Source organism: Salmo salar, chromosome ssa08 (assembly GCF_905237065.1).
Source record: "Salmo salar chromosome ssa08, Ssal_v3.1, whole genome shotgun sequence".
Taxonomy (NCBI): domain Eukaryota; kingdom Metazoa; phylum Chordata; class Actinopteri; order Salmoniformes; family Salmonidae; genus Salmo; species Salmo salar.
The window spans coordinates 25,488,210-25,505,146 of NC_059449.1; the positions used below are offsets into that span (position 1 = coordinate 25,488,210).

The 16,937-nt window shown below is 44.8% G+C and overlaps 1 long non-coding RNA gene across 1 annotated transcript; it reads left to right on the forward strand.

Moving 5' to 3' along the window:
- Positions 1-421: 421 nt before the first annotated feature.
- Positions 422-8,568, forward strand: LOC123744296 (uncharacterized). Its single transcript, XR_006770876.1, has 3 exons — positions 422-630; positions 833-969; positions 8,456-8,568. It is a non-coding gene; the product is annotated as an uncharacterized lncRNA (long non-coding RNA).
- Positions 8,569-16,937: the final 8,369 nt, after the last annotated feature.

Genomic DNA, 16,937 nt, shown 5'->3' on the forward strand with positions numbered 1-16,937 from the left:
ATACTCTGGAGCTGTTGCAGTGTGTCTGGGGCTGCTGTGTGTTCTCCTACTGGCTGGGATCATAGGCCTGTTACTCTACCGTGAGTTTGATATGTTCTCACTCAAACATTCTTCATCATCAGTGATGTAATGACCAGGGTTCAATTACATTTACATTTCAGTCAATTCCATTCAGAAAGTAAGCCAAATTTAAATTCCAAAATTGGAAATCAATTGGAATTCCAGTGTATTTCCTGAATTGACTGGAATTGAATGCAACTGACCCCAACCTTGGTAATGTCTGATTAACTTTTCCACTGTTACCTTGTTCAATGATCTCATTATTTCAGAGAGAGACCAGCTACAGACCAGTTACAACACCCTGACCAAAGAGAGAGACCAGCTACAGACCAGCTACAACAACTTGAAGAGACCAGCTACAGACCAGTAACAACACCCTGATCAAAGAGAGAGACCAGCTACAGACTAGCAACAGCACCCTGACCAAACAGAGAGACCAGCTACAGACCAGTTACAACACCCTGACCAAAGAGAGAGACCAGCTACAGACCAGATACAACACCCTGACCAAAGAGAGAGACCAGCTACAGAAAGAGATAGAACGTCTGAAACAATCTTTAGTTGAGAAAGGTGAGTCAAATAGTCTCATGACTATTCTGTTTGACAGTCTCTGTATCAGTTCACGTCACTTACAGACAGGAATTTAACTTATATTAAATGAAAAATGATGCTTCCAAACCGTCCATTAGTTAGTGTCTTCCTTGAGTGTTTGATTGATACTTAATTAAACGTCGTATTAAAGTGACTAAAGCAAGAAATGTTCAACTTCTAGTGTGTCCGCAAGAATGGAAGAAGCTTGGTAGCAGTTGTTACTACGTCTCTACTGAGTACAAATCCTGGGAGGAGAGCAGACAGGACTGCAGAAATAGAGGAGCAGACCTGGTGGTCATCAACAGCGAAGAGAAACAGGTGTGTGACAAAGCGAGAGGGTGAGTGAGTGAGTGAGTGAGTGAGTGAGTGAGTGAGTGAGTGAGTGACAAAAAGAGAGTGAGACAGGGATGCAGCTTAAGCCCCACCCTCTTCAACATATATATCAACGAATTGACGAGGGCACTAGAACAGTCTGCAGCACCCGGTCTCACCCTACTATAATCTGAAGTCAAATGTCTACTGTTTGCTGATGATCTGGAGCTTCTGTCCCCAACCAAGGAGGGCCAACAGCAGCACCTAGATCTTCTGCACAGATTCTATCAGACCTGGGCCCTGACAGCGGCCTCAAATCTCAGTAAGACAAAAATAATGGGTGTTCCATAAAAGGTCCAGTTGCCAGGACCATGAATAAAAATTCCATCTAGACACCGTTGCCCTAGAGCACACAAAACTATACATATCTCGGTCTAAACATCAGCTCCACAGGTAACTTCCACAAAGCTGTGACCGATCTGAGAGACAAGGCAAGAAGGGCCTTCTATGCCATCAGAAGGAACATAAAATTGACATACCAATTAGGATCTGGCTAAACATTGTTTTAATCAGTTATAGAACCCATTGCCGCTCACCAACCAAGAATTCACAAAATGGGACAAACATCAAATTGAGACTCTGCATACATCATTCTAAAAAATATCCTCTGTGTACAATGTAAAACACCAAATGATGCATACAAAGCAGAATTAGGCCGATACCCGCTAATTATCAAATTCCAGAAAAGAGTCGTTAAATTCTACAACCACCTAAAAGGAAGCGATTCCCAAACCTTCCATAACAAAGCCATCACCTACAGAGAGATGAATCTGGAGAAGAGTCCCCTAAGCAAGCTGGTCCTGGGTCTCTGTTCAAAAACACAAACAGACCCCACAGAGCACCAGGACAGCAACACAATTACACAAATAATAATTACTTGACATGTTAGAAAGTATTAACAAAAAAATAGAGCAAACTAGAATGATATCTGGCTCTAAACAGAGAGAACACAGTGGTAGAATACCTGACCCCTGTGACTGACCCAGACTTAAGGAAAGCTTTGACTATATACAGACTCAGTGAGTATAGCCTTGTATTGAGAAAGGCCGCCGTAGGCACACCTGGCACTCAACAGAAGACCGGCTACAGTGGGGGAAAAAGTATTTGATCCTCTGTTGATTTTGTACGTTTGCCCACTGACAAAGAAAGGATCAGTCTATAATTCTAATGGTTGGTTTATTTGAACAGTGAGAGACAGAATAACAACAAAAATATCCAGAAAAATGCATGTCAGAAATTTTATAAATTGATTTGCATTTTTATTTTCTTTACTATCTTTATTGATTTATTTAGTACTTTAACTACTTGCAAATAATATGACATTTGAAATATCTTTATTGTTTTGGAACTTTTGTAAGTATAATGTTTACTGTTCATTTGTATTGTTTATTTCAGTTTTGTTTATAATCTAGTTAACTTGCTTTGACAATGTAAACATATGTTTCAGAGAGAGAGAGAGAGAGAGAGAGAGAGAGAGAGACTTTTGACTTTCTTTACTGAAACATTCTCATTTCATTTAAAACTCACCACCCAACCTCCCCCTTAAAAATAAAACCAAAAATACATCCTGTAATGCATACATGTACCATACTTGCCTTTCCAGCAACCACATGATACAAACCAACATCACAATACTCAAGACAATACCCACTCCTACAACCGTATATCCAAAACATCTTCCCCAGCTATACAGACAGCCCCCCAACACACCATATCTCCTGAAACATCTCCACACTTTTTATCATTTTATAGAACTCAAACTCAACCCTAAGGCGCGCAGAGACCATCCCATTAAACAATAATAAAGGGTCTGTTATCCCCCCACCTTTGACCCTGTTCCTCCTTGTTAGCCAAATAGCTAACTTTGCCTGAGCAAACAGAAAATTCAACAAAACACATTTTTCCTTCTCTTTACTTGAATACCTGTATCCCATTATGAACACCTCACCAGTAAAGACCACCCCCAACCTCTCACACAGACATTCCAACAGAGACATTAATGGCATTAATCTGGTGCACACAGAAAACACATGAATCACAGTTTCTTTCATTTTACAGAAAGGACACTCCTGCCCGACTCCCGGTTCAACCCGTGCCAACCAGCTGTTAGTGGCCAGGGCTCCATGAAGAACCCTCCACTGGAGGTCCCCTGACCTCTTTGGTACTGGGGGTTTGTAGAGCCCCCTCCATCTAAAACCCACCATACTCTCCGCTCCACATACACCCTGCCACTGATGTGCCTTCACTCCTGTTAGGCTCCTAATGTTCCTCACCTTAACACAGAGGTTGTAGAGGGCTTTACCTCCCACCCCTTCAAACTCCCCCAGGCTCGGAGTGTTAAAATCTAACAAGTCCTCCAGACCCCTTTGCCAGTCTCCAGTCTCTGCCGTCACCTGCAGTGGCGGAAACATTGGTGGCCCCTCTCCCTTTGGCTGCTCAAACATCCCCCTTACCGGCTCAGACGGTGCCTCCTGGACCTCCTCCAGGAATCTCTCCAGCAGCCTAAGAGACGTTATTCCTGTTTGCTGTGCCAAGACTTCCGGGCTTTTCCACCCCTCCTCTCCCAGGAGTCTCAAGTCACCCAGCCTTTTTACACCCCCCTGCCATCAGTTGCCTCTGCAGGGTGGCCGACTGGACCGATCTCAGAGGGATGGCTGGGTTGTGGAAGATAGGCTCCTCCCACACCCACAGCCCAGGCTCCACACCCCCTTCTCGTGTGTGCCTTAGCAGCTGCCAGGCCCTCAGCACCGCAGAGTAAAAATCTGAGAGACCTGCTGTACTCAGCCTCTCCAGCTTCATGAGGAACAGCTGCCGGTCCAACCCTAAATCTCCAGCTCTCCTCAGCAGCGCGCATGCTGGTTCCCTCCAGCCAACATCAGTATGGTACAGCAGTCTCTGTGCCGCCTTTAGCCGGAAAGCAGCCATCCTGCTCTCCAGTTCCACCAGGCCCTGTCCTCATTCGTGGACGGTCATATACAACACTGCCGCCCTCAGCCAGTGATGGCCCGACCAGAAGAAGTCCACCAGCTTGCGTTGCAGGCCTGCGAGCCGACCGGCGGGGGGTTGAGGACAGCCAGTTTATGCCACAGGGAGGATGCCACCAGGTTGTTAATTATCAGCACCCTCCCTCTATATGACACTTGGGACAGGAGCCACCTCCACCTGGCCAGTCTTGACACCACTGCCTGTGACAGCCCCTCCCAGTTCTTCCTGACCCACCTCTCCGAGCCCAGGTACACCCCCCAACACTTTAAGCCCTTCACAACCCCACTGCAAACCCCCTGGAAGCAGAGGAGGAGCCCTATCCCCATGCCCCACATAACAGAGCTTTGCTCTTGCCCCAGTTTACCTTAGCTGATGAAGCTCCCTCGTACACCTTCAGACTGGTCTCCAGTGCCTGCATATCCTTACCATCCCTGACCATCACAGAAACATCATCTGCATATGCTGACACTGCTATGCCTGTCACCACACCCATACCTGTCCAGCACACTCCCTGCAGTCTCCTGTGTAGCAGTCCTAAAAAGGCTCAATGGCTAGTGTGTATAACTGCCCAGATAGAGGGCATCCTTGTCTAATGCCCCGTCTCACCCAGACTGGCCTACTGAGCCCCCCCTCCCACCTTAACCATACATGACGCCCCAGCATACAATAGCTTCACACAGGTCAAAAAACTCCTCCCAAACCCAAACACAGACATCACATTAAACAGATATTCATGGTCCACTCTGTCAAAAGCCTTCTCTTGATCTAAAGAGACCAGTCCAAAGTTCACATTAGAACCTCTCGACAAGTCCAACATGTCCCTAATTAAGAACAGGTTGTCCGTGATTGAGCGTCCCGGTACACAATATGTTTGGTCCTTAAGTACCATCGAGTCCAAGTGGGACTTCAGTCTGTTAGAGAGGACCTTGGCAAATATCTTGTAGTCCGCACAGAGCAATGCCACAGGCCTCCAGTTCTTAAGTTCACACAAGTCCCCTTTTTTGGGCAGGAGAGTCAGAGCCGCCCGACGGCAGCTCATCGGCAACTCTCCTACCCCGATGCATTCACGCAACACGCAAAAGAAGTCCTGTCCAATTATTCCCCAGAATTTTTATAAAACTCCACTGGGAGTCCATCGACCCCCGGTGCACGACCGGGGGACATCTGAGATACGGCCTCTGCCAGTTCATGGGACAACAGAGGAACGTCCAAATCGTCCCCTCTGTGCCAGAGAGAGTTTAGGGAGTCCTGTGAACAAGACCTGAGCACACAAAGGATCACACTCTTCTGCCCTATACAATTCAGTATAAAACTCCACAGTCCGCTCCCGCATCTCACCCACCACAGAGGTCACCCGCCCATCAGACAGCCGTAGACAATGCATACCTTTGGTTTCACTGCTCTGTCTTTCCAAACCAAAGAAGAAGGAGCTGGGAGCATCCATCTCATTGAGCATGGAGAATCTAGCTCTTACAAGTGCTCCCTTTGCTTTAACCTGGAAAAAACTGCCCAGGTCCCTGCGTAATTCAGCTAAATTAGCCTGGAGGCCTACATTGCCTTGCCCCACCATCTCTACCTCCATCTCACTAATACACCGCTCTAGTTCCCCCAATACTCTCCTAGCCTCTGAGGATGAGAGAGCTGTGTATTGTTGACAGAAAAGCCGAATTTGGACTTTCCCCACATCCCACCATTGGCTCAGAGACTCATACTCCTCTATTTGCTGCCTCCACCTTTCCCAGAAGGTCTGGAAACCTGCGCAAAAGTGGCATCTTGTAAGAGCTTTACATTGAATTTCCAATAGGATGCCTGCCGGGGCCCTGGTGAAATAGACAGCCGAGCCATGGTTATGTGATGATCGGAAAACCCCACCGGGAGAATGGTAGCGCCCAACAGCCTATTGCTCCGATTCCTAGACATATAAAACCGATCAAGTCGGGCTGCACCCACCCTAGCCCCAAAACCTTCACCCATGTGTACTGTCTTGTGTTCGGATGTTTAGTTCTCCAAACATCCACTAAGTCGAACTGATTAATAATGTCCCTTAACACTCCCACTGACACTGAATGAGGCTCTTCCCCATTTCTGTCTTTTGTAAAATCCATTGTGAAGTTCCAGTCCCCTCCGACCACCAGTGTCTCCTCAGGCGCTACCTGTGAGAGTTCCTGTCTAAGACTCCCAAATAGAACCCCTTTTTCTCTCCCTGTGTTAGGCGCATACACATTTATAAAGACAAAACCCATGTTGTTAATTTCTGCTTTAACAACAAGGAGCCTACCCCTACACACCTCCTTTGAGGAGCAAATTTTTTACAGACAGACCCGGTGCAAAAAGGACTGCCACTCCTGCACTAAGATTTGTCCCATGGCTCAACACACTTGCCCCTTTCCACCAGAGCCCCCAATCGACTTCATTCAACACATCACTATGTGTCTCCTGCAGAAACAACACCTGTACTTTTTTTTGTTTTACATATTCACCCAACACACTCCTCTTTCCCGCATCTCTGGCGCCATTTATATTGAGCGAGCCTACCCGAAGAGTCTCCATAAGAAGTGGGAGAAAAGCCAGCAGAGAAAAAGACCAATAGCAAAGCTCAAAAACCCCAGTGTCAGAAAGAAAGTATACATCTAAACAGTGTCCGAAGGTAAACCCTTACGCACTGTTGTGACCCACTTCCTCAACCTAAACCGTTTCCTGGGTGAGAGGACACCATGCCCCTCATTTTTCACAGCATGTTGTACTGATCGTACAAACTTTCTTGAATCAGGGAAAAAAGCCTCAAGATTAACTTTTTTCCCCTTGGTCTCATTCAGGAACTTTGTCAGTTCTCTCAACGTGTACTTAGACCCCTCTGCTTGACTGGCTGTCAGCTCCGGGCCTATTGAAGAGGAGTCTGAAAAAATATCTCCTCATCCTCTTCCTCAGACTCACTTTCCTCCTCATCTCTATCTCCCACCCTGACCACCTGCTCTTCCTCTCTGGTCATGGCATCCCCCCACAGCAACAGGCAAAATTTCCATTGTGCCTTTAACCACACCCTTTTTCCTTTTCCGCTTGGCACCCTCCTCCTCCCCCCCTAGTCTCTTACACTTCCCCACTATACTCTCCTCATCCACTAGCATAACCTGACTAGACCTAGCATCCTCTACACCACCCTCCATAGCATGACTAGGCCCAGCATCATTTACACCATCCTCCACGCCTCAGCTACCCCACCATCTCTAGCCTGACTAGGCTTAGCCTCCACTACCCCACCATCTCTAGCCTGACTAGACCCAGCCTCCGCTACACCACCATCTCTAGCCTGACTAGACCCAGCCTCCACTACACCACCATCTCTAGTCTGACTAGACCCAGCCTCCCCTCTACCCCACCATCTCTTGCCTTACTAGACCCAGCCTCAGCTACCCCACCATCCCTGGTATGACTAGGCCCAGCCTCTGCTGTCTGCATCTCATTTCCCCCTGCACTTTGACCTCGATTTCCCCCCACCGGCGCTTGTACCCTCACTTTGTCTATGGCCTTTATGTGGGCACGCAAAGCTCTTATGCCCCAAATCCCCACACTCAAAACACCGTAGACTGTCTGTGCTGGCAAACCCTGCATAGAGCCCCTCCCCATGCCTCACTTTAAAATGCACATTTAGCTGTTGCTCATTGTTGTTCAGAAACATAAACACTTGCCTCCGGAACGAAACAACGTGCTTAACAGCAGCTGCCTGAAAACCTGCCGACAGTACACGAAACCCGCTAGCAAACTTACCAAAACGACTCAGCTCTTTCCTGATTTGATAGTCCGTAATAAACGGAGGTAAATTTGCAACAACTACTCTTGTCGAAGGGGTGGAAAGAGGTAAAACTGGCACCAACACATCCCTTACAAATATTCACGCTAGCAATTAGCCTACCAACCAAATTTTCTCTTTTCATGAAGACCACCACTGCTTTGTTCATTCTAGAAGCAGAATGTATAAATTCAGCTCCCTACCTGTTCGTCGACCGCGAGCAGAACCTCCTCCACCTTAACTCCATTCTCAGGAACACACCTGAATCCATGCCGTATCGACAGCGTCTCCTCCGCGCTAGGCTGAGAAGGCATCGCGCATACCACACCTTGCAAACCCCAGAAACCTTACTCTGTCCTCTTCCACCTTAACTCTGAAAAAAAACGGTGGATACCGCTAAAACAAATATTGCATTAACCCTCCACCATAGAAAATAAAATGTAAGAAAAAGATCAAGAAAAGAGTCTAGAAAGTTAGGACAGAGTCCTCCGCACCAAACACTCAAACTCCAAAAAACTCCCAGCATGCACACACACAGAGAGAGAGGAGAGAGAGAGAGAGAGAGAGAGAGAGAGAGAGAGAGAGAGAGAGAGAGAGAGAGAGAGAGAGAGAGAGAGAGAGAGAGAGATTAACAATGTTGTCTCTCTCCCTTAACTACAGACATTGGTCAATTGGTTATGTGGAGTATATGACTATGTCTGGATTGGTCTGACTGACTCTGTTACTGAGGGGACCTGGAAATGGGTGGACGACACACCACTGACCACAAAGTAAGACATTCATGAATTCTGTGTCACTATGACGTCACTGTCTGGAGTAGTAGGTTCAGAGTGGACAGTCTGATTCTATGTGTTGTTTCTCCTACAGGTATTGGAACAGTGGACAGTCTGATTCTATGTATTGTTTCTCCTCCAGGTATTGGAACAGTGGACAGTCTGATTCTATGTGTTGTTTCTCCTACAGGTATTGGAACAGTGGACAGTCTGATTCTATGTGTTGTTTCTCCTACAGGTATTGGAACAGTGGACAGTCTGATTATCATGTGTTGTTTCTCCTACAGGTATTGGAACAGTGGACAGCCTGATTCTATGTGTTGTTTCTTCTACAGTTATTGGATCAGTGGACAGTCTGATTCTATGTGTTGTTTCTCCTACAGTTATTGGGACAGTGGAGAGCCTAATGGTGGCGTGGCTGACAACTGTGTGTATTTCTACTCCTGGACATCAGACAAAGGAGAATGGTGGGACTATTACTGTTCCTATAAATACAGATGGATCTGTGAGAAATAGGATTCATCCTCGGTACTCTGAACTGCTAAATAGGATTATGCTAAGTACTATCAATCGTAAACTTTTTTGTGCTTATTCAATTTACCTTGTCAAGTACATACAATATATAACAATACAAATGTATAATACATTATAATAAAATAACAAAACATATGCAATAACAATACAATGAACTGATAACAGAAGGACTGTTCTCTTTATTGTCGTAGTAATTCACCACTAAGGACTCAAAGTAAAAGGAAATGAATCCTGAGTTGACTGTTCAGCTACTGTAGGTTATTCTCCATATGGCTGAGTTGACTGTTCAGCTACTGTAGGTTATTCTCCATATGGCTGAGTTGACTGTTCAGCTACTGTAGGTTATTCTCCATATGGCTGAGTTGACTGTTCAGCTACTGTAGGTTATTCTCCATATGGCTGAGTTGACTGTTCAGCTACTGTAGGTTATTCTCCATATGGCTGAGTTGACTGTTCAGCTACTGTAGGTTATTCTCCCATATGGCTGAGTTGACTGTTCAGCTACTGTAGGTTATTCTCCATACGGCTGAGTTGACTGTTCAGCTACTGTAGGTTATTCTCCCATATGGCTGAGTTGACTGTTCAGCTACTGTAGGTTATTCTCCCATACGGCTGAGTTGACTGTTCAGCTACTGTAGGTTATTCTCCATACGGCTGAGTTGACTGTTCAGCTACATGCTAGTGTAGGTTATTCTCCCATACGGCTGAGTTGACTGTTCAGCTACTGTAGGTTATTCTCCCATATGGCTGAGTTGACTGTTCAGCTACTGTAGGTTATTCTCCATATGGCTGAGTTGACTGTTCAGCTACTGTAGGTATTTCTCCATATGGCTGAGTTGACTGTTCAACTACTGTAGGTTATTCTCCATACGGCTGAGTTGACTGTTCAGCTACATGCTACTGTAGGTTATTCTCCATATGGCTGAGTTGACTGTTCAGCTACTGTAGGTTATTCTCCATATGGCTGAGTTGACTGTTCAACTACTGTAGGTTATTCTCCATATGGCTGGGTTGACTGTTCAGCTACCGTAGGTTATTCTCCATATGGCTGAGTTGACTGTTCAGCTACATGCTACTGTAGGTTATACTCCATATGGCTGAGTTGACTGTTCAGCTACATGCTACTGTAGGTTATTCTCCATATGGCTGAGTTGACTGTTCGGCTACATGCTACTGTAGGTTACTCTCCCATACGGCTGAGTTGACTGTTCAGCTACTGTAGGTTATTCTCCATATGGCTGAGTTGACTGTTCAGCCACTGTAGGTTATTCTCCATACGGCTGAGTTGACTGTTCAGCTTCTGTAGGTTATTCTCCCATATGGCTGAGTTGACTGTTCAGCTACATGCTACTGTACGTTATTCTCCCATATGGCTGAGTTGACTGTTCAGCTACATCCTAATGTAGGTATTTCTCCATATGGCTGAGTTGACTGTTCAGCTACTGTAGGTTATTCTCCATACGGCTGAGTTGACTGTTCAGCTACTGTAGGTTATTCTCCCATACGGCTGAGTTGACTGTTCAGCTACCTGTAGGTTATTCTCCCATACGGCTGAGTTGACTGTTCAGCTACTCCCATGCTACTGTAGGTTATTCTCCCATATGGCTGAGTTGACTGTTCAGCTACATGCTACTGTAGGTTATTCTCCCATGTGGCTGAGTTGACTGTTCAGCTACATGCTACTGTAGGTTATTCTCCATATGGCTGAGCTGACTGTTCAGCTACTGTAGGTTATTCTCCATATGGCTGAGTTGACTGTTCAGCTACTGTAGGTTATTCTCCCATATGGCTGAGTTGACTGTTCAGCTACATGCTACTGTAGGTTATTCTCCCATATGGCTGAGTTGTCTGTTCAGCTACTCTAGATTATTGTCCCATATGTCTGAGTTGACTGTTCAGCTACATGCTACTGTAGGTTATTCTCCATATGGCTGAGCTGACTGTTCAGCTACTGTAGTTTACTCTCCCATATGGCTGAGTTGACTGTTCAGCTACTGTAGTTTACTCTCCCATATCGCTGAGTTGACTGTTCAGCTACTGTAGTTTATTCTCCCACATGGCTGAGTTGACTGTTCAGCTACATGCTACTGTAGGTTATTCTCCCATACGGCTGAGTTGACTGTTCAGCTACATGCTACTGTAGGTTATTCTCCCATGTGGCTGAGTTGACTGTTCAGCTACATGCTACTGTAGGTTATTCTCTATATGGCTGAGTTGACTGTTCAGCTACATGTTACTGTAGGTTATTCTCCATATGGCTGAGCTGACTGTTCAGCTACTGTAGGTTATTCTCCCATATGGCTGAGTTGACTGTTCAGCTACATGCTACTGTAGGTTATTCTCCCATATGGCTGAGTTGTCTGTTCAGCTACTCTAGGTTATTGTCCCATATGTCTGAGTTGACTGTTCAGCTACATGCTACTGTAGGTTATTCTCCATATGGCTGAGCTGACTGTTCAGCTACTGTAGTTTACTCTCCCATATGGCTGAGTTGACTGTTCAGCTACTGTAGGTTACTCTCTCATTCTACTGTAAATCACTCTCTCATTCTACTGTAGGTTACTCTCCCATGCTACTGTAGGTTACTCTCCCACGCTACTGTAGGTTACTCTCCCATGCTACTGTAGGTTACTCTCCCAAGCTACTGTAGGTTTCTCTCCCATGCTACTAGAGGTTACTCTCCCATGCTACAGTAGGTTAATATCTGGATTGTATCATAACTCTTGTCTGGTGTGGGATGTGCAGTTCCGGAGTGCAGAGAATAACTTGTACTGATGTGGATTGGAGCAAACAAACCATCTACATAGTGGTGATGTGTACGTTTTAGATTATATTATTACTATTATTTTACTAAGGTTGTATATGTTTTACATTATATTATTACTATCATTTTATTAAGGTTGTGTTCGTTTCACATTATATTATTACTATTATTTTATTAAGGTTGTGTATGTTTTACATTATATTATTACTATTATTTTATTAAGGTTGTGTATGTTTTACATTATATTATTACTATTATTTTATTAAGGTTGTGTATGTTTTACATTATATTATTACTATCATTTCATTAAGGTTGTGCCGTTTTACATTATATTATTACTATTATTTTATTAAGGTTGTGTATGTTTTACATTATATTATTACTATCATTTTATTAAGGTTGTGTATGTTTTACATTATATTATTACTATTATTTTATTAAGGTTGTATATGTTTTACATTATATTATTACTATCATTTTATTAAGGTTGTGTATGTTTTTGTAGTAAAGGAATATAACGTTCCAGATTAAATGTATCTTTGGAGACAGTGAAGTGTGTGTGGCTTTTACTTTTTAAGTCTTTTGCTTGAATAAAAACCACGCTTACAAATGAATGATGATAACAACCCTTTGCTACTCCATGTCTTAAAGTAAAGTGTTATAAGTCACTGTGGGTGTGAGGTAGCAGTAATAAAATGCTGTTTTATAACCCCTACTTTGCTGTTGTTTCTTTTCACTGGGGTTTTGTCAACTACATTACCCATGTTTATTCTTTGTTCTGTCTTCTAAGCACGGTCCTCTTCACTGACTTTCATGATTCTTAATTCAAGGTGAGTGGTATTAAAGTGACAATGCTTTCTCCTATTATTGTATTACGCATGTGTTACAGGTCCCAGGTGGTGGGGAATAATAAAATGTTATTTGTCACAAGTGCCGAATACAACAGGTGATAACAGCTAGTCTGGGGATATGACTGATAACAGCTAGTCTGGGGATATGACTGATAACAGCTAGTCTGGGGATATGACTGATAACAGCTAGTCTGGGGATATGACTGATAACAGCTAGTCTAAGGATATGACTGATAACAGCTAGTCTGGGGATATGACTGATAACAGCTAGTCTGGGGATATGACTGATAACAGCTAGTCTGGGGATATGACTGATAACAGCTAGTCTGGGGATATGACTGATAACAGCTAGTCTAAGGATATGACTGATAACAGCTAGTCTGGGGATATGACTGATAACAGCTAGTCTGGGGATATGACTGATAACAGCTAGTCTGGGGATATGACTGATAACAGCTAGTCTGGGGATATGACTGATAACAGCTAGTCTGGGGATATGACTGATAACAGCTAGTCTGGGGATATAACTGATAACAGCTAGTCTAAGGATATGACTGATAACAGCTAGTCTGGGGATATGACTGATAACAGCTAGTCTGGGGATATGACCGATAACAGCTAGTCTGGGGATATGACTGATAACAGCTAGTCTGGGGATATGACTGATAACAGCTAGTCTGGGGATATGACTGATAACAGCTAGTCTGGGGATATGACTGATAACAGCTAGTCTAAGGATATGACTGATAACAGCTAGTCTGGGGATATGACTGATAACAGCTAGTCTAGGGATATGACAGATAACAGCTAGTCTGGGGATATGACTGATAACAGCTAGTCTGGGGATATGACTGATAACAGCTAGTCTGGGGATATGACTGATAACAGCTAGTCTGGGGATATGACTGATAACAGCTAGTCTGGGGATATGACTGATAACAGCTAGTCTAAGGGATATGACTGATAACAGCTAGTCTGGGGATATGACTGATAACAGCTAGTCTGGGGATATGACTGATAACAGCTAGTCTGGGGATATGACTGATAACAGCTAGTCTGGGGATATGACTGATAACAGCTAGTCTGGGGATATGACTGATAACAGCTAGTCTAAGGGATATGACTGATAACAGCTAGTCAAAGGGATATGACTGATAACAGCTAGTCTAAGGGATATGACTGATAACAGCTAGTCAAAGGGATATGACCGAGACATGGATGGTAACTAAGAACACACACATTTTCAACCTCTCACTACCTCTTTCTCCTTTTCACACACACACACACACACACACACAGAGAGAGAGAGAGAAACTCCCATATCTATTAGGTGTGTGTCACCACAGCTGCAAGAATTGTGACCCAGAACGGGACAACCAGTGGAACACAAACACCATCGCAACCTATATTTATCTGTTTCCTTTCATACTTCAACTATTTGCACATTGTTACAACACTGTACCTAGTCAATAATATAACTTTTGAAACGCCTATATTCTTTTGTGAGTGTAATGTTTACTAATGTTGTCTGTTGTTCATTTCACATTCCTCTTGCTTTGGCATTGTAAACGTGTTTCCCATGCCAATAAATCCCTTTGAATGTAATTTAATTGAGAGAGAGAGATGGAGAGGAATAAGGTTTTTATTTTACCTTTATTTATCTAGGCAAATTAGTTAAGAACAAATTCTTATTTTCAATGACAGGCTAGGAACAGTGGGTTAACTGGATTGTTCAGGGGCAGAACAACAGATTGTTCCTTGTCAGCTCGGGGATTTGAACTTGCAAACTTTCGGTTACTAGCCCAACGCTCTAACCACTAGGCTACACTGCCGTTGTAATGTAACAAAATGTGGAAAAAGTCAAGGGTCTAAATACTTTCTGAATTCAATGTGTGATGGTGAACCGGAGTCCTGAGGAGGTGAACCGGAGTCCTGAGGAGGTGAACCGGAGTCCTGAGGTGGGGAACCGGAGTCCTGAGGTGGTGTCCTGAGGTGGTGAACCGGCGTCCTGAGGTGGTGAACCGGTGAACCGGCGTCCTGAGGAGGTGAACCGGAGTCCTGAGGTGGTGAACCGGCGTCCTGAGGAGGTGAACCGGGCGTCCTGCGGTGGTGAACCGGCGTCCTGAGGTGGTGAACCGGCGTCCTGAGGTGGTGAACCGGTGAACCGGCGTCCTGAGGAGGTGAACCGCGTCCTGAGGAGGTGAACCGGAGTCCTGAGGTGGTGAACCGGCGTCCTGAGGAGGTGAACCGGAGTCCTGAGGTGGTGAACCGGCATCCTGAGGAGGTGAACCGGAGTCCTGAGGAGGTGAACCGGCGTCCTGAGGTCAATATAAAGTGATACAAATGGTAATGTAAAACATCCAGAGGTGTTGGGGTCAATGGGAGTCAGATGGGCGGGGCACACAGGGAATTCACTCCAATGTCACAGGACTCCCCCGACACACCCCTTATTACTGGTGAAGGAAGGGAGGAATTACACACAGGACTCCCCAGACACACCCCTTATTACTGGTGAATGAAGGGAGGAATTACACACAGGACTCCCCAGACACACCCCTTATTACTGGTGAAGGAAGGGAGGAATTACACACAGGACTCCTCAGACACGCCCCTTATTACTGGTGAAGGAAGGGAGGAATTACACACAGGACTCCTCAGACACACCCCTTATTACTGGTGAAGGAAGGGAGGAATTACACACAGGACTCCTCAGACACACCCCTTATTACTGGTGAAGGAAGGGAGGAATTACACACAGGACTCCTCAGACACAGCCCTTATTACTGGTGAAGGAAGGGAGGAATTACACACAGGACTCCTCAGACACACCCCTTATTACTGGTGAAGGAAGGGAGGAATTACACACAGGACTCCCCAGACACACCCCTTATTACTGGTGAAGGAAGGGAGGAATTACACACAGGACTCCTCAGACACACCCCTTATTACTGGTGAAGGAAGGGAGGAATTACACACAGGACTCCTCAGACACACCCCTTATTACTGGTGAAGGAAGGGAGGAATTACACACAGGACTCCTCAGACACACCCCTTATTCCTGGTGAATGAAGGGAGGAATTACACACAGGACTCCTCAGACACAGCCCTTGAGAAGTGTAGTACTCTAATCCGAGCCAGGTCTCATGCAAATGATCAACATGCAAGTTACAGTAAGTCGTTTTCCTTTTTCCCAGTAAGTAGCACGTGACACGCTGACTCTCACACATAGCTGTTGTTACACTCATTCACACTTCTGTTCTTAGTGACACCATACTTTCCTCTGATAAACAGGAAGTTGGTAGAGTAGTGTGCAATGCAGTTAGTGTCTCTCCACTTGTTCTGATGTCGATAGAGGATGAGGAAGAGGATATGAGAAGTGAGAGTAATTGTAGACCTTAGGCCCTCTCTGAAAAAAGACAGAGACATCTCTGATTAAATATTATCTCTGGTGTCCATGTCACTCAGGAGACAGTAGTTAATATTGTGAGTGCGCCGTCTTGCATTGAGCTATCTACTGTTCATCTTGCTGCTGGTGTCAACATCATATCAGAGTGTCAGTTTAAACCTCTGCTTACAGTTTAACAGGAAGTGAACCGCCAAAGTTTCAAATGGTGTGAATGTTATCGCCATTGAAAAACCTCTGAGATAGATGCAGACATACATTCTAATACATATCTCTGAATAACTCTCCTCACTGAGACAGTAGAGATTAAAATAACTATACATGGCCATCGATGGTGTGCAAGGTGAAATGTCTTAAACTACTAAGAGTATGAAACTTTAGACTTCTCTGCTGTTTATGTCCTACAGCTATCATGTTGTAGCAGTATGAAGAGTTAGACTAGACTTCTCTGCTGTTTATGTCCTGCAGCTATCACATTGTAGCAGTATGAAGAGTTAGACCTAACTTCTCTGCTGTTTATGTCCTGCAGCTATCACGTTGTACCAGTATGAAGAGTTAGACCTAACTTCTCTGCTGTTTATGTCCTGCAGCTATCACATTGTAGCAGTATGAAGAGTTAGACTAGACTTCTCTGCTGTTTATGTCCTGCAGCTATCACGTTGTACCAGTATGAAGAGTTAGACCTAACTTCTCTGCTGTTTATGTCCTGCAGCTATCATGTTGTAGCAGTGTGAAGCGCACGTGTGCACATGCTCAGTCATTTTTTGCAATACACCGTCTTGCATCTTGTCACGCCATGACCATAGACAGCCCTTGG